This window comes from Anomalospiza imberbis, chromosome 6 (genome assembly GCF_031753505.1).
Source record: "Anomalospiza imberbis isolate Cuckoo-Finch-1a 21T00152 chromosome 6, ASM3175350v1, whole genome shotgun sequence".
Lineage (NCBI taxonomy): Eukaryota > Metazoa > Chordata > Aves > Passeriformes > Viduidae > Anomalospiza > Anomalospiza imberbis.
The window spans coordinates 11935673-11958919 of NC_089686.1; the positions used below are offsets into that span (position 1 = coordinate 11935673).

At 36.9% G+C, this 23247-nt stretch overlaps 1 protein-coding gene and 1 long non-coding RNA gene across 2 annotated transcripts in view; both read right to left on the reverse strand.

Moving 5' to 3' along the window:
- The window catches only part of WDR25 (WD repeat domain 25), a 56896-nt gene that overhangs the window by 32857 nt on the left and 792 nt on the right, over positions 1 to 23247 (reverse strand). The window lies entirely within an intron of this gene.
- LOC137475300 (uncharacterized) lies at positions 1802 to 23244 on the reverse strand. The gene is made up of 2 exons (XR_010999804.1): positions 21395 to 23244; positions 1802 to 3051 (listed from the first exon to the last, which is right to left on the reverse strand). It is a non-coding gene; the product is annotated as an uncharacterized lncRNA (long non-coding RNA).

Sequence of the window (23247 nt, forward strand, 5' to 3'; positions counted from 1 at the left end):
ACCAAACAAAACCCCAAAGGAACAATCAAAAATCCCAGAAACAAAATCAAACTAAGCCCAAAAATAACCCAGCATATTAGAGATAAGATAGTTCTAATTTTGTAGGGGGTTTTATTCAGGCAGAAGCATTTTAAGTTATAATACTTGTGGTATACTGTTGGCACTGCTATTAGAAACTACTCGGTGGTATGAAAACTGATTTGCACAAATGTAAAAAAGCTTCAATCCTAGAAAATCCAGCAAAGGTTAAGCACAAGCACTACATGAGCTTCATGCCAACCATGCCTATGAAACATATTTCCAATTATTTGGTGTTTTATTTTAATCTACCCTCCCACAGAAACCTTCCTTTCCCCAAGGAAGGTTCCGTAATTGTTAGTTGTGAAGCTTTGTTTAGGAGGTTTTCCCATTAATAGGAAAATGAAAATCCAGTCAAAAGTGCACTTCAAGCTGCCAGCATTCTATAAAATGATTTTAAGAAAACACTAATGGAAGAAGATAAAATATTGACATTTTCATTTGGCAAAGGTGGGACATGACAAAGAAAAAAAAATTCCGTAAAAAGGAAACAAAAACACACCACTGTGGCAAGAGCTGCCCATCTGTTTATATACAGTAAAGAAATATTCTTGATAAAGTTTTAATAACAAGAGCTACTACACTTCTTAAACAGACCTAACAATTCCCTACTTCAAAAGTTAACCTGTAACATGAGTAAAACCTAATCAACCAAGGAAAAATGAAGACATAAATAATTTTAAAGTATACAAACTATCTGGGATTTTGCCAGTATAAATAATTAATGTTGCCTCTTTGAGAACCTTCCGAGTCAAAGCTGGCAAACAGAACTCTTCTGAAAGAAGTAAATTATATTTTTAAAATGGTAACAGTAACTGAACAGTACTGACATAAATATTTCATAGACATTTCTATTAAAGAATTTGCAAATTATATATTCCCATTGAATCAAAAGTGTCCTCAGGACACACTAATCTCATCTGTGAAAACTCTTTTTTAACCATTTGATTCAGAAATGGAAAAAGTAACAAAGACATGGACTCTGGTGAATTCCTATTTCTTGGATGTCATTCGTGCCTGAAATTACAGACAGAAAGATGAAATGGATAGCTGAGACCTTATTTCCATTCTGTGGTTTCAATATTCTTTTCCTGTTAATTATCTGCAGTTTCTGGACAAACAAGCTCAATTCTCCAGTGTTTCACCACCCTCTCAGAAGGAGGCCAGCACATGCAGGGGTTGCACAACACCTACACACAGCTGGTGTCTGGATGAAATGCTGCCAAACACTCACGAGTAACACATGCATGGAGGCAGCAACACGGACTAGCAAGATACTAATAACATATTCAAAGACTTGATTAAAGTAAATAAGTGCTAGAATATTATATAATTATTCAGAAGTAAGCCCTGCTGCTCTTATAAACTGAAGCTAGAGATTAGAATGAGTTTGTTTATAAAGAATGTTTACCTAAAATTAATATCTCTACAATAAGAACTGAAATACTGTTGAAGTATGAACAAGTTCAGGGTGAAATCTTGAAAATAAAACCATGTTTGAGGGGGTTTTGGGCGGGTTTTTTTTGTTTGTTGGTTGGTTTTGTTTTTTTTTTTTTTTTAATGTGTTTCATACCACAATCATGGGCCATTTCATTATTTTGTAGCATTTCCAGTGAAGGTCTAGTTAAGATTTGGCACCAAGCTTTGAGTTTTAGGGGAAAAAGGTTTACTGCAGTGCAGTGTGTTTGGCAGACAAGTTTGTTTTTCTGAACAGAGATGAGGATTACGAGTTTTAAATATGCATTTATTTTTAGTATCACAATGTAATACAAGGCATATCTGTATTGCCACAAGAACACGTTACAAAGCAACAAAATCACTTTAAACAAATTAAAATCAGCAGGAGCTATATATCTTACTTGTTTAATAAACAGTACCAGCAGCACAGGTTCACCCCCACTAAAATAAAAAAAAATATTGAAACAAGTTCAGTAAGATGATCTTGCCACTAAGAATACTTCCAAGAAAGTGAGCAAATAAGGAAAAGTACTAACACAACTTCCTTAGATATCATCTGAATTTCTCTACAGGAATGACTGCTACTCCAGCAGGGGAATGTAAACCAAAAACTGAGGAGACATGCTGAAGAACCTAAGAATTACCAAGCTTTATCAGCTTTGTCAACTATAATCAAGTTGGCAAAGACACAGAGGGATGTGAAAAAGCAACCTAGTTTCTGCTAACAAGTATTAGAGCTTTAATTAATATGTCAGTTAGAACCTAGAGCATAAAACTGTTCAAACACAGCCATCATACAGTTGCTAGCATTTTTTATTAGTTACATTTCTTGACAATATTAAGTTGCAAGTAAACTGACATGTCTATTTTCATTACTTTTATGCATTTTTTTTCTACACTGGCAAGTGAAATCTTCACAGTTCTAGCTTCCCTCCTTGGAACCAAAATATCATTAGTAAGAAAATTCTCCTGAAACCATTTTATTTTCCTTTAAAAACTTTAGGGAAATAATTACACCGTTAGACTTTCAAAACACGTTGATTCCTTCTACAAAGCACAGATTTGTTTGTTAGAATGTTTTAGACGACATGTATCATTTTAAAAGACACTAGCAAACTGCAGACATTCACAGAATAAAGTCTTCACTAAATGAGATCAAGACCTCTAAACACACTGATCATTCTTTTGACTTTTATTCTGGCAGACAGCTAGTTTTGCCAGTTCTCCTTTGTTCTTAAAAAGGAAAGATTCCAAAGGAATGGAGATGCAATAGACATTAAGAGCAGCATTCTTTCCCCTATTCTAAGATTTGGAGAAACACTTTGCTTTTCATTGATATGAGGCCACTCTAAGTAGAACCCTTTTGCCTAAGAGTCCTTTAAAAGCCAGCAAGACTTGTGGGACAGCAGCCGAGCCAGCACCAAACACCCTTGGACAGAGATGTCAGTTCAGCATCCTCTGCACTGCTATCTCCCTTCACTCCTGGTTTCAGCATAAACTTTGCAGCACCAAGACCTCAAGTGGAGATGAATGAATCAGCCACATTACATACAACATTTTCTCATCCTTCCAAAAGGCCTGGAAGATACAACCTCTGAAAACTACACTAATTTAGACACACTGAGAACTGCAAAAGTTTGAACGTATATTAAGGTGTAGGACCCATGTTATCTTACATTTGACTCTGGCTACAATTTTAATGTCCAAATGAATCAATAATGCAGGGCTGCCCACGACAGCTTGTGGTAGCATTTTACTGAAGCTATATCACACAATTAGAAATAAGCTGGAGTCGTCTTTACTTTCAGAGAAAGAAACATCAGAGCCTGCTCTGGCAGCTGTACAACTTTAACATGTTGATTTGTTTCCACAGAAATAGCCTCATCCTGCAGTTCAGAAACAGGGGTGGAGAGAAAAGATGGCTGCAAGCCCATTGTTTGATTAAGTTCTTGCAGTAAAGGTCTTGAAGTAAGAGCAGATATTTTCCTTACCCAGAGCAGAATACATTTTGATAAACACAACAAGTAGTTTGATGATTTAAGTGACACTGAGGATAATGCTAAATTTTAGTTGTGAGGCAGAGATGACTTTGTACTGAAATCGGGTTAACCAGAACAAGAGAGCACCAAAAAAGTAGGTAATTTATTTGGATAGGTTTTTTTTAAATTAAACTCAATATTTTTAAATTGTTTGAAGCACCTAGCCTGAAGGCTGCAGGGATAGACTTTGGCTGAGGTCTTCTCAAAATTTTTCTGCGTAAGATGTTATTTAGCAGGATGGATGAACAATATAGGAACCTACACTTGTTCTAGCTACACTAAGGTCACCCAGACTGAGAATTTTTCCAATTTTTCTTGAGGAAAGCATTCTGCTTTACTACAATTGTTTGTACCATTACTGAGTTATTATGATGCTTATGTGTCTCTAAGCACTGGGGAAAGTAATGGGAAAAACTTACAAGAAGTTTATGGGCCAAGTAACAAAGGTCTCTCAGTGCAAGGTTTGGTCTCCTGCTTCCCCTGGAACAAACTGTTCCGTGTGCTGTGAATGTTCTGCCTTCTAACACACACATCCAATTGCTGCATGTGAATGGGAAGTGCTGCTTCCCATGTCAAAAAAGAGCCTCCAGATAGCTCCTAACACAAGGCTGCCTCCCACAATCCTCAATGACAATTCCTCACAGGGAGATCTCAACAAGGTCCAGATCTGTGCAGCAGGAATTCCTGCTCAGGTGGGTCTCCACTGGATGTGTGAAGGTAGATTTTTATCTAGTATGAAGTCTGTGAAAAATACTGTTAAGCCTTGGAAGCTGAGGAGCATCAAAGAATGAGTAACATGGGGAGATTCAAGTGATTTATTATATGAAAAATATTTGCATTTCCTGGCCACTCATGAGGAGTCTAGGAGGCAGATGCCTCAAACACATCAGGATTTCTCAAAGTTACACATTTGACTCCCAGGATATTCAGTGCCTAAGATCTGCTGACTCAAACAAAACAGTTTGCCCCACAGATGGGAATGGCCATCTAGTGTGCAGCAAACACACACATTAACCCTCAGCAAATTACTGTCTTTTAAATATAGTAGAAAAAATCCTGCTCTGACACAGTTATCTAAAAAGTTTTAAAACAAGTTGCCTTTTTAATTTTTTTTTTTTTTAGCTTTTCTCCAAGCACACAGCACAGTTCAGTTTCCTTCACTCAGCACAGCCATCGCCATAACTCAGTCCTGGCCCTGATGTGGGGCCAGGCACAGTGCAGGGCTGTGACCATGTCATGCTTACAGTACCAACAGTAGCTTCACCTTACCTTCCAGCTTCCCCACGTTATGTTGCTCCTAACAAATATATTTCACTTCCACATTTATCTCCAGCATGTTGGGATCATTTCCACCCTTCATATCCATGTGTCTCTACACTAAAGAGGCGGTTTGGGTTTGTTTCCCCCACCAGCATTACTCCATTACTCCAGTTGTCTCAGGTACACTGAAACTTGACTAATTCACATTAATTTTAGCACAGATAAACAACATTGGCTGTGTCAAGCTATTTGCAAGTATATCCCTTTTTCAAATGAAGTGAATACAGCAGCTCTTCTTTGCCAAGCAATTTGCACAACATCAACATGCATCATTAGAATACTCAGATTTTTATTTTTTTCTTTTAGGGAACACAAGTATCTACACATTAACAGTTTTACCTAAAACAAAACTGATTAGCTTTTGCTATTTCTCCTTTGTATATCCATGCAAACCACTAGACAAAAAGGGACCTGCCATTCATGTGACAAATAACAGAAGATTGCAAATATGTTTAATATTCTTTGTAATATAGCTCAGTTCCTATAACATCATTTAGATTGCCCTACGGAGTTTCTGTACTTTGTACTTTATAACATTTAATCTCTCCCCTGTGAAATCTTGAAGAACAACCTATTCCATAAGTCAACTCAACAGAAAGTTATTGACAATGATTTCATGAAGAGCTTTGTCCCAAAGGGCATTGGTAGGTAATTTGCAAATCTTATGTACATCTAGTCAGCAGAGGGTTTTCAATACTCACTTACATTCCTACAATGTACTACAGTGATACAGCCCACCTGAAGTTGAACAAGAGATTTTTAATTATGTTTTTCATCAATACAAAGCACAGAAGTTTGTATCAAATTTTAAGATTCAAAAAATAACCTTAAAATAACTATTTATTTTTATCCTTTTATCACATTCTGCACAAAACTTTGGTAAATAGGTTTTTCTTTATTAAGAGGTTGGGGGCTGTTTATTTCAACAATAAATTAATAACATTAACATAGACACAATATTAATTTTAAAAATACTAGGGTTTTTTTTCCTAAAGCCAGTAAGCATATAAAAATGTTATACTTGGTTTACCTAGATATCATAAGCTGAAGAAAAACTACAGCAACTTAAGACACAAGAAGCTGTACCTCAAAGAGAGATTATTACTGTAGTCCAAATGTTTCAAAGCTAGTTTCCAGATGTAACTGACTTCTAATTTAACTAGGAGTACAGCTCAAATGAGAAGTCCTGCTACACAAGTGTGGGTGCAAGCATCTATAAATACTCAAAACTTTACATGTTAAAAGTATCTACTATGCTCTCCAGCCATAGTTTAGAAATTAGGTAACAAGCTTGCATATTTGTTGTGATTTTGTCATATTATGGAGATTGTATCACTAATTTTCATTTTACAGCTAGTGTGAGAGCAAGCCTTTGCAACTGGAAAAGCAAATAGTAGCTCCTGCTAAAACCCTAGGACCAGATTAAAAACTAACTTTCTCCTATGTGGATGTTGACTTCAAACTATGAATTAATGACAGTTATCAAGGAGCAGATATGAACATACTGACACCTGCAAACATTGCCTGGCATTCACACAAGACCCAATTAAGTTATTTTTAAGTAGAGAAATAAATTTAATATTTAGATTCTTGTAAAACACACACCACTGCCCTCCCCTGTTTTGTTCTAAGGCCTGATGAACACACTTCATCTGGCAAGCAATAATGCACAACTGTGGTATTCTATCAGTAGGGGCTGCCTCTGGTTACATTCCCATAGTGCAAACCTACCTGATCAGCACATCGCTGCAGCGGTACCATGGGAAATCCCAGTGACACTCAGCCCAGAGAAACACCTGTGTATCCCAGCAGAGCATCTCATTCAGCAGCTGTGACACCCAGCTGGCTCCAATGCTCTGGGCAGCACAGCCCTGGAACATGCACATAAACCCAAAGGTCCACCACAGGTCCCCGAGAGCTCAGCTCCTTGGCACCACTGCAACACAAACATTGAAACGATGCAGCCTCAGGTTCAGCATTTCTCACTGCAGCAGCAGTGCAACACCTACAGAAAGTGTTACTTCACCTAGAAACAGTTCATTGCATTTACTTCACTGCCACTGCAGACTTACAGAACAAAGAAATTCAAAATTAGAAGTTAATGCAAATATTTGGAGTTTGGCTTAATTGAAAATTCTAGTAGCATTGTAGGCTACTATATAGTAGCACAAATTTAAAGAGATTAGTGACCAGTTTTGACCAAATTTTTCAAGAGTACTTAAATCTATTTAAGCACATAAATGTAAATTATTTCTAAAATAAACAAGGAGTGTCAGAAGCTGAATATGAAGTTTTTTGATAATCCAGACTCTGTACTGAGATACCCCAGAGCAGATTTCTCAAAGAAAATAAGAGCCCTTCATGTATAATGGTAGGAGAAAAAAAGTAAGCAAAAAATGTTTTGTTTTAACCCATTTGGCATAGCAGACACATGGAAAAGCTTTAGAATGGGTCTGTGACATTACCTAAATACTTAAAATCAAAATCTGGTGGTTGTGAAAAGCTTTTTTTTCTCCAAGTCATTCTACAGATGAAAAATTATCATTGGGAAGTTTACACAATGAAGTCCTTACCAATTCCAACACTATTTTCACATAACATATTGAAGACCCTTCCCCAATCAGATTCACTTTATTACTTTAGCTTCCTATTACTCAATGTCTCCTCCATTTGTGTTGCCATCACTAAAACACTTTTAGTACTTAAAAAAATATTCATCACTCCCCTTGGTTATGCTTTCATGTACCTGCAGTTATCTCCACTCCCACTGCACAAAACACAAATAATTAATCTTCATCACTGTTTCTAAAATTTAGTAGCTTTTCTTCCTGTTCTTCAAACTAGTTTGAAATTGATGTCTGAAAGATCAAACATCTGCTCAGCATGCTGTAAATATTGTCCCAAATTAAAAACTTAAAAGTATTTAATGTACTATATAGAAAAATAATTTTCTGAAATGTGAGCTACAGGTTATTACCAGGATTTCAATGGACTCTCCATTCACACAGGTTAATGAAATGTGCAGGCAAAGAGAATATGCAGTTTGCAAGTAAAAGTAGTTGACAATAGAGGTTTTCTGCTAACTTAAGGGTCTTTTTATATATATCTAAATATATATATATTTTAATATACATACACATATACACATAAGCATACATAAAGTGCACTGCTGCAAAAAAGTCAAAAGAAAGATTCACTACTGATGAAAGATTTATTTTCATGAAAAAAACCTTGAAGAGAATCCTTGGATATTTCAATTAAGTGTCTACCTGAAAAGCAGAGAAGAAAGATGGAAGAGGGAACCTGGAAACTAGAATACAGGGAAGATTTTCTAGGATCTATTAGGGGTTTTTTTGGTTGCAGTATAAGCTATCTTGGGCTGTGGAATGCTCTCTGCCAAGAAAAAACATCCTTAGAGGGAGAAAAGCATACAGAGTGTAAGTGGTATGATTGAAAAAATCCCTTATGGTATTATCATAAGCCATATTTCTTTAGCTGAAGATGTCAACACACCTTTGTAACACCTCATGATGGATCTAGCCTGCCACTCTAATTTGCTACTGCTTCTCTTTTGTTATGCTGCCAAGGGAAAAAAATCAACTGATTGCTTTTTCTAAAAAAAAAAATATTATACACATCACAGTTCAGGTGTTAAAAACCAAATGGAATGAAATAACTGATTATCTGTGCTGCAGTGGTACAGGTAAAGAGTACAGAGGGCATAAGCAACTGCAACACTTCCAGAATGATTTAAATAAAATCTAGATTTTCTACTGAGAAAACTTTAGAAGTAAAATACATTTTTCACAGTAGGTAAGAGATTCCAGAAACATAAATACTACCTTGAGTAATTATTGTTAATTAACTAGCATTGAGGCACTATTTCCAAATGTGACATTTAAAGCACATAATGTGATTGTGACTATTCACAAAGATAATTAAGTTCATCTGCTTCAAGTCCTTGATTTCAGCACATCTGAAAACACCTCTTAAACTATCATTAGACCTGTAATCAAGTATTTTGTTGCTCAGGAAAATTGCATACCTTTGCTTACCTGCTAATATTGGAATATGTATTCAAATGCCAGTACATGGCTTTTGATAAGAAACTCTCCTTCAGGCAAACACTGAGGGGAAAAAAAAAACACTAATTCTGATTGTTTCCTCTGAAGGGTCCATTAAAAATTTATTTCTCACACTATCAGATGGAAACAAAACCAAAAATTTCTGAGTTTCCCTAACTGCGTTTCAAGATCACAAGACTGATGTGAGCCATACTTGACTGAAAATACTCATCATGAAGTCAAATGTACCCCCAATGCACATACTGAGGATACTATTCATGTTGGGTTGCGTACTTTCTTCCATCTTCTTTATAGCTAGATCCATTTCTCTACAAAAAGAAAAATGCAACCGAATTCAGGGATAAAATACAATGTAAAATGTAAAAATGTGAAAATCAGAAAATACACTGACTTCATTATCTTGGGAAAAAAGTTGTAACCATTACTCTTCAGAGGCAGAAGGAGTCTTTGATCATCAACTCTGATCTTGGTCTTGATCAAGACCTTGGAGAAACAAACTCTGGAAATAGAAAAAAAAATTACCACAAGAACAGAATGTCGGAAGAGTCATGACTTGGTGTTTTGTCCTTTGTTCTTTAAAGAATAAAAACAGCTTCTTTCCACTACAAAAGAGATTAATGAATAATGTGCTCCAAGATGGAGAAGAAATATTTAGACAGCGTTCTAAAGTACAAAAGGTTAAATTTACTCTATTGCACTCCAATTATTTGACATAGAGGATTTTTAATCAGTCAAAACAACAATGTGAATTATTATGTACTCTAAGGATGTCCTACTGGTCTGTATCTCTCAGTCCAGTTTGAATAGCAGCTTTATTCTATACCAGAAAACTCTTTCTTGATCAAACTTTTATCAAGGATTATGTTTGAAGAGAAAAATAAGGCAAAATCTTTCTAAAATAAGAAAAATCAAATGTTCTTAAGGAGCATAGTGCCAAGAAACTCCTGACCCTGTCTAAAAGCCAGTTCCTGCTGCTGCCTGGGCATATAAAGTGTAGATTTACTGTTCTACTTCAAAGTCCATTGCAAACGCAGGCAATGCCAACTGGCAGAACAGAGGGGATGAGGCACTCTGTGCCACAGGTCATTAACCCCAGGCAGCACCCTGCTCATACCAGCAGCCAGCTGGACTTCACTCAGGAGGGTGTCATCCTCCAGGAAAGTGTTGGTCCATTCTCAGCAGTCAAAGGAGAACACCTGGCCTCAAACACAGCATACATCTCATACCACCAATTCCAGGCTTGCAAAGAGCCTCCTCAAGAGATCTACATGTTACCCACCTTCCCCAAGATCTGTTGCTTAAACTATAAATAGACTGAGAAAACAAGAAGAAAAAAAAATGTTCTACAGCCTCTGGAGATGAACAACAGTGAGAATTATGTGTTGCTGCACTCCTACTAAAGACGTGAGTTCAGATAAAAGTGGTCTTCAACCTAACTAATCAATAAAATCATAATTGTTGCTCTCTTCCAAGTGCTCAAACCATGTTTCAGAGAAAATCAACCCACTCAGGATTATCCAAAAGAAGAAATACAGGAGAAGAGTAAAACTTACTATAGATCTTCCTTTCCCTTTCCTTATTCTGTGCAAGAACACCAGAATGCTTTTGAAACACTTTCTTCCAGTCATTTAGTAGCGACCTTTGGCAAGTTTCATGAGAAATTATTGTTCCCATATAAAGTGGTCAGCAAAATAAAAGAGGCTGAGAGAGGTTACACTACACTAAGTACTGCTACACTAATATTACTACCACCAAGTGTAACAGGTTAGTCCTAAGGCAAGCCAGGTTGCCAAACTGGCATTAATTGAAGGCCAAGCGCTCCAGTGCACATCCTCAAAGCTACTGGACATTTTAAATCCCCCAGAGCAGTGGGTTACTGCTTTTTATAACAAAACAACCAAGGAATAGAAGAATAATTAAAAAGCAAAACTATGCCATTGGTATTTTCTCCTATTATGTTTGCAAGTATGACAAAATAACGTCTTCAGACATTTCAGGGGAATAAATATGTATGTTTCTGATGCTCATCACTGAATTTACAGCAAATTAAGAGGAAAGTAACAGCTTAAAACATGTTTTTTAATTGAATTCATCTGCTCTACAGAGCTAGCATGATTGTATTGGACCATATGCTGCATAACACATAGATTATTGTATGCTGTTTTCTCAAACCATTCTAAAATCCAAATTAAGTATCCTCTGAATTATTGCAGAGATTTGTACCAAAGAAGCCTAGAAATTAACACCCTATGTATTAGGTAGCACAAATGAAAAATCAGAAATTCTGATTTTTCAGCCAAAATATGAAATAGTTGAACAAAGTCAGACCAAACAGCAAGATTCATACCAACAGAGAACTTTTTGGCATTTTAGTCATCTGTATCAATCAACCCTTTTTAGCTAATTCCCACTATTTGCAAGAGAGATGGGCTTACCAAATGCTGAGTAACACAGCAAGCTGACAAGGAAAGAAAAGAGAGAAAACAGGAAACTGAAAAGAGAACCACTATTTTCTACTCTGAAGACAGGCAACCTTTACATTACAACGTTCACAAAAAAAGCAATTTGTAAATAAGTGTATACATCCAGATATTTAAAATCATCAGTTATCAAGGACTCTATCCTTCTCAAGAGTAAAATATTTCTGCCCTGCCATCAATCATCATCTTTTAACCTAGTGTGTTCTTTATTGTGCAGAAAGATTCTGGGACAACTATGCCTGAAGCTAATCACAAGTTTTCTATAAACCATTGACTCTAAGGAATATGCTCATACAGATCACATCGTCAGCCAACTAAAAGTTATGAGAGTGACTAGGTTCTTCTGTAGCTACAAAATAGCAGTTGTACATTCATGTTGGGCAGACAGTGCAAGAGAGTAACTTCCCACACACACCAAAACAAAGTGAAGAATTCCCATCTAGTTTACAGTTAACCTTTAAGTGTTTTGTGACTAATCACTGCACTATGGCTAACCCTGTGGATGTTCCTCAAATGGCAAGTTCCTGGAAAATGCAGAAGTGAAAAGAAGTTACAATATCCTCACAAATCAGCTAGTGATTCAAGCTATCGTTTGTTCTAAAATATGAAAAATAAGAATTATTTTAGCATAAGACAGAGCTAAGTATAGCGAATATACTTAAATCCCCACCCCTGCTGTACACTACATATCCACAGAAATGTACTTCAGATACATTAGCTACTTCACACACAGCAGTGGGTGTGTTTGGGATGACATGGTTCAAGCAGAGCAGTTTGATGCACATATTCAAGTAATTCAAGAGAAACATACATTTAATGACAGGTAGCTATTAAGAATTGCTTTAAACCACTAAATTCCCTGCTGCTGCCCCTGTGTGGGAGAAGAACATGGCATAAATTTGGCAGCTTCTCATCAACTTCAGAATGTAGTGTAGTGTGTGCAGTAGTGTGTTAAGAATAACACGTGCTCACGACACCTAAAAGCACAAACCCACTAGTGGTTACTAGCAGAAAGTACTCGTGCCCAGAAAAAACTTCAGCAATCAAGATCTTACCAGCAGCAAAAGGAGAACTTCAAATGTATTGCAGCTCTCCAGGAGATAATTAGCTAAATTACTATAGCCATTTATTAAATAATCTGGTTTCCCCTTCATCTCTATGAATCATATTCATTAGCATCAATCACTTCTTCAAGTCACAAACATTTATGATCTATTAAAAGCAGGGATTCCTCACAAGTGCTAGACACCTCAATTTCAGACTTACAGAACTTTGGAGGCAAATTGCCTTAAGTATCCTCAGTTCCTACAGGTAAGGAAGGACTGGCTACTTTCACAAGCATATCCCACAGACACTTGCATCCCAGAGATTTGGAGCATCCATTATTGGTGTAACAAGCACTGCTCTATTCACAACACAAATCTTAGCAACTGCTCTCCCAGCCTCTGAAACACTGTGTGTCAACTACTGCTGACCTGTGACTTATTTCTGAAAACAAGAGAGAGAAAACCACCACAGAAAAACGCATTTTAGTTTTATGGTGTTTTTTCTTAAGCTTCAGTTAAACAGTAGCTATCAAAATTCAAATAATAGCTGTTTGTAGTGTACTTAAATACTATCACACTTTTTAAATATAAAACTGCCAATCAGTTAAGGCTACTCATGTGCTTTACAGCTTTATATTGATCTATGTACATATATAAAACAGACACCATCTTCTTCACACAGTCAATAAATAAAGTACAAACAAAACAAACAAAAAGGAGCAATTAAACCTGTCTCATTCTTGCACATTATCCACTGGGAGCACCTGGCACAGCAGGGACAAGAGCTATGGACAAGTTCTGGACCCAACCATCAGATGAGTGGTGGCTGTTCATCAGCACAACAGAGCTGGACACTGCCAGCTGTGCACCCACTGACAGGGTATGTGTGCAATGGCACAGAGTAACCCATCACTGCAGCAGGTCTAAAAATAAAAATAATGGTAGACAGTTGTACTTAGGGACTAATTTCTATTTGAAAGAAATTACCTAATCCAAATTTTCAGGCAAATTCTCTCCATCCCAAATGCTAACCAGGTGATTTTATTATTTTAAGAAGTAGTTTTTGGATTCTTACGGCCCACCCTGATTTGGAGTATTATCTGAGGCAGTACACAGTTACTGATTTAGAACAGCTATCTGAAAACCTGAGCTTTAATGAATCTTGCATTTATCAGTCAGCCTGGGCCAGTTACATTTTCTTTACAACTTCATTCTTTCAACTAAAAAATAAACCACTTATTATTTCCAAGACTATTGTGAATGTTAAGAACTGGGGGAGGAAAAAAAACAAAACACAAACAAAAACAAAGAGAAAAACCCAAAAAATCAAAACACAATATTAAAGACCTTCTTCTCTGGAAAATATAGATACAATCCTAAACCCACTGATGTCAGTGACATGACCCAGTATTAAACATGAAAACTAGTTATTTAATTATGGAAATAAACTATTAATTATGTCAAGCAGCTATGTGTTTTGCTAGCAATGAGGACATTTTAACTAGCACCATTTCAGTACCAGCAAGCAGAGTAAGACTGAACTACCTAATTAATTTTAATTTCTTCTGCATTGTTAACATAGTGTCGCTTTAACATGTTTATATGACTATGTCAGCCCTAACCACCTGCACCCCTAACTCCCATCCTTTCCATAGAAAACCAGCTGCATCCCTCCCTTAGTAGATAAAAATACAAAATTCCATGCACTAGTCACAATGTTCAGAATGAGAAAAATTATTTTAAAAAGTAAATTATAATTTGGAAAGAGGCAAGGAGACCAGAGAAAATAACAGATTCCTAATTCTGACTCCAGGAAGCAAGGTGTTACACATCTGGCAAATGCACAACACACAAGCACGAGAAGTCTTCACTATCATGCCCAGTGTTCTTAATCCACCAACCAATGAGAATCCACCACCAATCTGAGAAAGGCAGACGTTTTTATAACATTTACAGGTATGTCCTAGAAGAAAAATAGCAGTTTTATTAAAAATAATATAAAATAAAGCCTCCACAAGCAGAGTGAAGGTAAAGATCAGCCTTAACTATCTAACCAGCCTGTCACCCAGCACGCACGAGTTGGAAAACAAACCCAACACAATTCCACACCAGCCACTAAATGCTTTTTCTTTGAAGAGACCTAATTACTGCAATGAAACATGATATGTATGATAAAGGACTGTAAGTCATTAGTTCCATAGTAATGAAGCAAGTTCTTTGATGAACAAGGGATTTTCTAATGTTTCTTTTAAAGGGAATTTATAACTAACAGTTGTTTTTATAGAATAAATACATAGCAAAGGCATCAATTAAATTCTTTCAACAAGGCTTCATGCAAAGATCAAGTGTCAGTAATCCTTGGTACATTCACTGGTATTATGACCTTAAAGATGCAGCTATATGACACATGCTAAAAATAAAATCTGCTTTAAAAAAGGCAAGGACATGAACACAGTGAAAAGAATAGAAACTTCAGGAAAACTCTTTCTAGCCCTGATGCCAGATAAATCCTACACAAGTAATTTCTCTGTAGAACCTGAAAAAGTAGAGCAAAATTTCTCAAAAAGTTGTTTCCTTGACAACATTGACAAACCAAGAAGGGTAAGGAATCAAAGTCATAAGATGCCTTGTGGCTTTGTTAGCAGATTTTTTAAATATATAGTAGCATGAAAGATGCAGCTATAAAGCCAGATTTCTAGAAAAGAAGCAAAGTTAGATTGGTGTTATTTATATTTTCAAACAGCAAATATATTCAGAATTTCTTAACTGTTACAAAAAAATCGATACTCCCATAATCTATTACAGTCACTTAAGAACTTAAAACTACTCTAGCTCATTTTTTCCCAAGTGCCAAAACCTTCACTTTTTCACCAGCAATCTTACTGACATGCCCAGAATGGAGACAACACCATCATACACCTGTCCCATTCTCAGAGTCTGTCTCTGTGGTATCGGGATGACCCCAAGATTGTAAAAGTCCTTTTTCTCCCAGCCCGAGCAACCAAAGAAGTCTGGAATGTGTAGGGTCGGCTTCTCAAGGTTGTTTATTTTTCCTTATCTAAAACATTCTTTCTCTGACCTGCAGAGCTCCGTCTAGCAAGGAGGCCACGGCAGTCTGCGTCCCGCCTGGGGCAGTGTGTACATTTTATACTAGAAATTACGTGTACTATGCTTACAATAATGTGCCAATACCTATCATCTATGTTAGACAATGTGTCTTTACCTTAAACCAATAGAAAAGTGTCACCATCACACCAAGACATGGAGGACAAGGAGAAGGAGAAGAAGGTCAGGACACGCCCAAATCCCTCCATCTTGTCCCCTGAACCCCTTATTTTAAAAACCCCAAAATTCTACTTTTTCACCCTGTGTTAATTCAACTATCACACTACTCAAACCCTTTTGGCTTGTAATTGCTCTACAAAGTTGGCAGCTTTTCCCACAGGCTAAAATCGAAGCCACAGATGTTTCTGACTTCATGCCAAGGTCTCCGAGCCCCATGCCAGGGTCTCGAGACAGCCAGGGCAGCCAGAGGGATGTCCTGGACTCCGACATCCTATCTCGGGTGACATTCTGCCATTAGACTGCACTGCAGCTGCCCACCCAGGTCCTGGGTGTAACTGGAGAGCTTACCTCAGGACATTACCAGTTCAGCTGCATTAGAGGCACTGCCCCACTGACATCCCTACCCCTGACTCTGCCCTGGCAGGAGCACAAGGTTGCTTTCTCCTCTGCTACTTCAGAGGCACAGTAAATAACTGGAAGAGCTCCCAGTAGAAAGGAAGTGCAGAGCTCACCCATTCGGGATAGATGGGTTGCTAAGCAAAAAGTCAGAGAAACACTTTAAATTCCTCATACTTCTGCAAATAATGATACAAGTAACCAAAATTCTTTTTAGGTAACATGAGAGAACAGAATCCTTTCTTCCACATCACTTTTAAGGATACTTAGAAGTCAGCCTCCACGCTTTTGGATTTCCACAGAAAAAGGGTCTGTGAAATAATAGAGTCACAACAACCATGTTATCCTGTGCATCTCACCTGTGGCTACTTTGCACCTGTTGATCAGTGTCAACCAAATTTCACAGAAGGCCTCAGTGGTTTTCCCTCAAGGCTTAATCATGTTTAGCAGCTGAAAAAAAGACACTGCAGAAGGTCCAGAGAAAAAAAATTGAAGAGGATTTGTAGTCATACTCAAAATACAGACAGACTTCAGTAACTTCCCTGCTCTCAGAAGAACTTTTATTTTCAACATTTTTCTTTAAATAATTCCCAATTTATTTTTGCAGGGGCAAGGGGGAACACAGGCGTACTAGCTACACTGTGAAATATCCATCCCACTCTTCTCCCCCACAGCCACATCCTCTCACACAGCCATAAAGCAGTCAAAAAATGTTTCACAAGAACACTGGGGCTATCACTCCTGCATTCTTTAAGGAAATCCTAAGTCAGGAGTCATTTCCAAGTGGAAAACACTCATGGCATCACAAAGATAAAAACCTCACCCAGAAGCTGAGAGGTTCACTGCATTTTTGCCCTCCCCCTTTTCCTCAAATGTCAGTCTTCATACATGTGTTAAGATAAATTCTAATCCAAAGCAGTACTGAATTTAGTTCCTGTTAGTGCAGAAGGAAAGAAACAATGGCATATCAAACACTATAGAGATGAGGATGATGCTATTTATACTCAAAGAAACATACTCCTTTGAAAAAATCCTTTGAGGCCTAAGAGTGTGTCAAACACTCAGAACATAATAAAAACTATACAAGTCATCTCCAGCTGTGGATTCTGAAAAAGTGAACAAAGGCATTACAAGGATTTCGGTTTCCTTGACAACTGCATCACTGGAAACAAGGAAATAATTAAAAAAATATATCTCTCTAACAGCAATCTCTAAACATTATCAAGGTACTAAAATACCAAATGTGAAGCAACTCTTACCGACACAAACCTTTGGGATGAAGAGACCAAAATTCACCACTTTCATGAACTGTTCCTTGCTGATACGTGTCACCAGCTTTTGCAGAACAATTGTGAGAGCTATCTATTATATCCTGACCTGGATTATCATCTATCCATGGCATAGCCAGAAGCTTTCACTGATGGTCAAGTACATTCCTTCCTGTATGATGTTCCTTTTCTTAAAAAATAAGCATCATGGAGGATACTTCTCATTGAAGTGTATGAAATAATTTTGTTGGAAGATGATCAAGGTATACAAAAAACAGGTTGGTATTACCATGCATGTGCCTATCACATAAGTGTACTGCCATCTTAATAATCAGCAATCTTAAAGTCACTGGAAAGAACATGCACAGTTCCAAACAGACAAGGGAAGAAGGCCAGAACCTTCATAAAGAAAAGTCTGCTTCAGTATTTCTGCTACTATTTAGCAGCCTCTTCAACAAGAAAATAATGGGTTTGTTCCCACACCTAGGTAAGCAGCACACAATATCCAGAATATGAACATTTCCTTGTTACTTCCAAGATAATGGGGAGAACTATTTGTTATATTTAATATATAGTACTAAAAATGTATCAACAGAAATCTTCAAAACATTTCAAATAAAGAACATATGTATCAAATAGGATGACTTCCCAATTTGTCACCTACAGTTAAAGGAATTTTGCCACAATTAGATTTTAAAAATCAATATAAGAGTTGCCTTGCTTGAGGTACTAGCAGCATGATAGCTAAGTCTGCTTGTTGAACAGTTTGAATCCAGCCTAGGTGTGACAGGGCTACAGCCATCTGACAGCTATGCCTGAGTGTACAGGAAATATGCTGGCAGCTTAAATGTATTCCTTAATAAACAGACACATCTGTGACAGAACAAGAAACACTGCTTATTCCAAGTGAATTGTGTACATAATGGTTGAAAGCAGAAATATTAGATCTTGTTACTTTGAGACAGGGTAATGGCCAATATCTAGGAAATTTGTGTTGTCACTCTCTGTGCCACACACAGTTTATTGATTGAGGCTATCATCTTCTATCATTCAGTCCAATACAACAGGATCAAGAATAACAAAATTCCTGGAATATACTACTGTGCTATCTTTTTCCCAAGAGACACAAAATCACAAAATAATAAAATACTTTGAAAGCATAATTGAAAATTGTATTTCTTGTGGCATTTGACACACTCCAGGAACCAAAATCTGTACATTAAATTTAATGAGTATGAGTAACATACAACTCTAAATCTAATGATCACAAAAGAGTCTCAGAAGACTGGAGAAGTATCTGGAAGAAATCTCTTGAGGTAGCAAGTTACAAAGATTAACTACTTAGGAGCTTAGAAATCCCAACTTGAAAATAAGCACAGACCAGAAGAGGACTTAAAGGCACCACAAACCTTTGACTTGTTCTTCTTTACTCATCCACTTAGAAACTGACCCCTGGTCTGAACCAGAATGGTTGTTATGTTCTAAATCATGGAAATTCAGCAATGTCCCTGTTCAAGAGGCTTATATTATTAAACTCATTTTAAAAAATTTTACTTTACTTGTATTGATAGAGCTGTGACTAAATAACTATTCAACTAGGCCAGTAGGGAACAAAATATATAAGAAAAACTTGCAACAAGGTATTAGAACACAAAGTGCTATTCATATACATTTTGCATACTCAAGAATTGCAGCACTTTCTTTCCTTGATCTTGTTTAACAATGGAAAGTGAAAGTGCTGAAAATTAAGAAATCCTCTGCAATAAACATAATACCTGTTGTGATGCTCTAAATAAAATATGAGAAACAAAAAATTAACAGCTAGCAGATGATTATATAAAGATGTTACCTTGAGTTAATTTTAAGGCAAACTAGGATATACAGAATAAAGGCATAGGATGCTGAAGTTATGAACAATTTTTAAAAAGCTAAGTCCAGCACCAGTAACTAGTGAAAATGTTAACATCTGTGTGGCTCTGTGTAATGACAAGATCTTCCAAATAAAAGACACTGACAATGTGAATGCAGCCTTGTGGTTTCTGCAATTGATAAAAAGACACAACTTTTTAATGTTCTCTTCTACTGAAGGCAAAATGTTGTATTCAATGGCAACCTGTCATTCTGGGTTCTGTATTTGGGGTTCTAAACCAGAAATACCTAAACAAGGTCTGATGTTCAGAAAGTATTGAATATCCACACTATGGGAACAAGCACCTTTAACAGCAGTGATAACTCTCAAATTTTATGCAAAAAAACCCAGTAGATGAGATATTAAAATAATGAACACTATTTTGGCGTTTAAGTAGGAAAACCCAAAACCAGCAGTAGATGCCTAAAATTCATTTACAGCAGCTACTTAAACAGAAGGTAGAGAAGGGTTATTCGAAGAAAACAAATTTCATCAGTCCAGACAACAACATTTCACAGTCCTTAAAATACATACCTAAGCTAAAAACATAAGCCACTCACAATACTGGTACAGAGTAACTGTGAAGAGCAACACTGCCACAGTAAGAGCTCCCCATTCCCTACAAATTTAAAATTTAGCATTAAATATTCTTCTGTTAATGCTCCAGATTGGAGAACAGTGGATAATTTGCAATACCTATCACTTCCCAGATGGGGTTCTATCTTATTTTCAAGTCTCTCCAAAAACTTAGGGGTTTTCTTACACATTTAGCAACACATGCAGAAACTTGTAACTTTGGTCTTTCAACACACAACATAGAGGCAAATCCTAAAGTCTTGGAGTCTTCAGAAGCAGTTTAGTTCCCATCCCTTTCTAACATGCTGAGGTGCCCCATCTGCTGGCACCAGTGTTACTGCAAAGAATTCTGCCCCTGAGCTGAAAACTGATGCTTTTTCAAACTTCACCACTTGATAACTGTTTGAAGTGTTTTAAAAGCAGCAATACAAAAGAAATAAGATCAAATACTTCTAAAGAAAACCATAAAATGCTCTAACACAGTTCATTCATTCCTAACTATGCAAGTTATTTTTACTAGATGCTTCCGATGATCTTCCAGCTGTAGGTTATACCTCAGTCAACAGAAACTGAAAACATCAACTCATTTATTGTAAATACTTTAGCACGACTTACACTGATTCATAAAGGTGTTAAAGTGTACTTTTCAACCTGAGAGAACATAAATGGAAGACTATTCTTTTCTCCTGATTTAAACAGGATACATATGCATACTTAAAAGTAAAAAACCCACATAATCAGTTCCATATACACATTTTAGACATACATCTGTGTGACATGAATGACTCAGTCATCAAAATTTAGACAGAAATAAAAAAAAATTTGATCACTAAGGTAAGTAAAACAAGTGTTTCTTCCTTCTCTATGCCAAGTTAAAAAAAAAAATCCTTTCCCACAAAGGAAAATGCTTAGATTGTGATGAAAGAGGAAGTTATTAAGAGGAAATTATAAGAACAAATAAAATATAAAAAAGTGGCTAAATACTACACAAATTGAATACAACTACAGAGCTCTGGTTCAAGCCCACTTAAATTACCACAGTCATCCCAACTTAGAATACTCAGTTCTGAGAAATCCCCACTAATACTGGACTCTTCAAAATATCAATGTCTTTATGCATAGGCTGAGTGTAAGGGTTGAATCCAAGACATTGACTCCAGTCACAGGAATAACTGTGACTAACTGCAAGTAGAGAGTTTTGAGGGTCTGAATTGCCTCTTCTCTCTGAGCATACAGAGATTTTAGGCTTTTAACTGTGCTTTGAGTTTTACCCAAATCAGATGTTGAAAGTAAATCATGCAAACATCCTGAGTGTCTGCATATTCCCATTAGAGGGAAAGAGGACACACATGCACTGCCTGGATTTAAATGAGCAATTCCAAGCAGGTGTTTTTGGGGGGGGGAAAAAATACAATCTGTGTGAAGTTAAAAGGATGCGGAAAAAGAGTATTGACCTGCATTTTCAATGAGTTGTTTTATGCCTATACCGGAAAATTGACAACTTCAGGCAACAGCAGAGAGCCAAAATCAATTCCCAGAAGAAAAAGCAGGGCTGCCACAGTCACCAGGGATTTACGAGCTCGTGATCCCAGACAGGGAGGGACTTTGGGAGCCTAACAGCCAGTGAATCCTCGGTGTCACCGCGCCCTCTGCTGCCCAGGACAGCCAGCGTGAAAGGGCGCGACAGCCACGAGGTTCCCGAAGAAAGAACAGGAGGGCGCGTCCAGAGCTGGCTGCCTCCCTGCGAGCTGCCCTCCAGAACACACAGTGTGCTTTCTCATGCTTCCTAAGAGCTACGTTACTCCTTCATTTATTTTTTAGACCCGCATGCTCTGAAGTGTTGCCAACACTAGTATACTTCATTTATATTGAGTTTCCAAGGTTTGGGGGACCTAAAAGAGTCAGATTTCTTTAAAAAATGGCTTTACTGTTAATGACTGCTTCCAAGCAGGCATGGTAACACTGATTCAGGAAAATAATTTTTCTTTATGCTCAGAAGACAAACCAGACTGGCCATTATTTCAACTTTTTAATAATTTTATATTGCAGCAACAACTTATGATTTTAGATTTTTATACAAAATTCAACACACCCATAACTTCACTTGTCAGTACAAATGAGGCTCTGGAACAGTCAATAAACATTAAGCAGACGATGTGACAATTTAAGACAAAAGGTCAAATTCAGACACTCGGAGGTCAGCATTGTACAAGCTAAATTTACATTGCTGCTTAACAGAAACATCCATCAGCACTTTGCATATCTCAGCCTTTTACTTCTAAGTCTGTTCTTCAAGCAAAAGCCAAGATACAACAAATTTAATAAAGATGACTTGCAAGGAGAAACAAAGGTACTTTTTTTCCTACATTTAATGTTTAAGAAAAAGAGGTTTCAAAATCCTGGTAAAGAAGATGGAGTAACTATGTTGGTATGCTGGTACAAGGGATGCTCTTCTTAAGATTTACTAAAATCCTAAATTTTAGAAGCAGGAAAATAATTGTGCCTGCCATGGTAAATACATGTTAGATTCAATAATGCATGTCTTCTACCAGAAAGGACACTTTCTGTGCACTCTTATCAAAGCTATGTTCCTGTGCAAGGCCACTTCAGAAGATTATTATTTGAACCCAGAAGCACAGTCAGCCCTTTATCTGGGAAAGCATATGCCCATTACCCATTTTAAAAACAAAAGCCTCATTGGACTGACTAAATTACCAAAGAACTGAAGACAAATTCATTAAAACTAGGAGGAAAACTCACTCTGAGTATTGAGCCTTGAAAGAAATTAAAGTGGGAAGACCCCTTAGATCATGACAAGACACAGTTCTGAGATACAAAATCCATCTGACCTGATCTACCTCCTCCAGCAGATGTCACACAGGCCTGTCAGAATAATTAAAAATATTATTCCAGTGTTGGTTGTTAGTTGTTTAATGACTCATGGCAGAATCCATGTGCATACTCTAGTGCTCATGGCCATTGTGATAAAACACTGATAGAGATCATGAGGAATGACCTAGCAGATATCTAACTTAAGGTCTAAAACACTGATGTGACTAAAATTTTAAAAAATTAGAAATTAAAAAAAAGACACCAAACAACAAATTCCAAGCTAATGGAACTAACTGTGGGTATAGTGAAGACTTAGGCTGCAAGTTGATAATAATCTTATAAAGCATCTCTTCAAATTCTGAGTATGTTGGAACTGTTAAATGCACACAAGCAAGGATGTTATTTCCAGAAGAGCATTGTTTAAGACAACATTTTGAAGTCTGATGATTGAGCCACCAAGCATCTTGCTTTACAT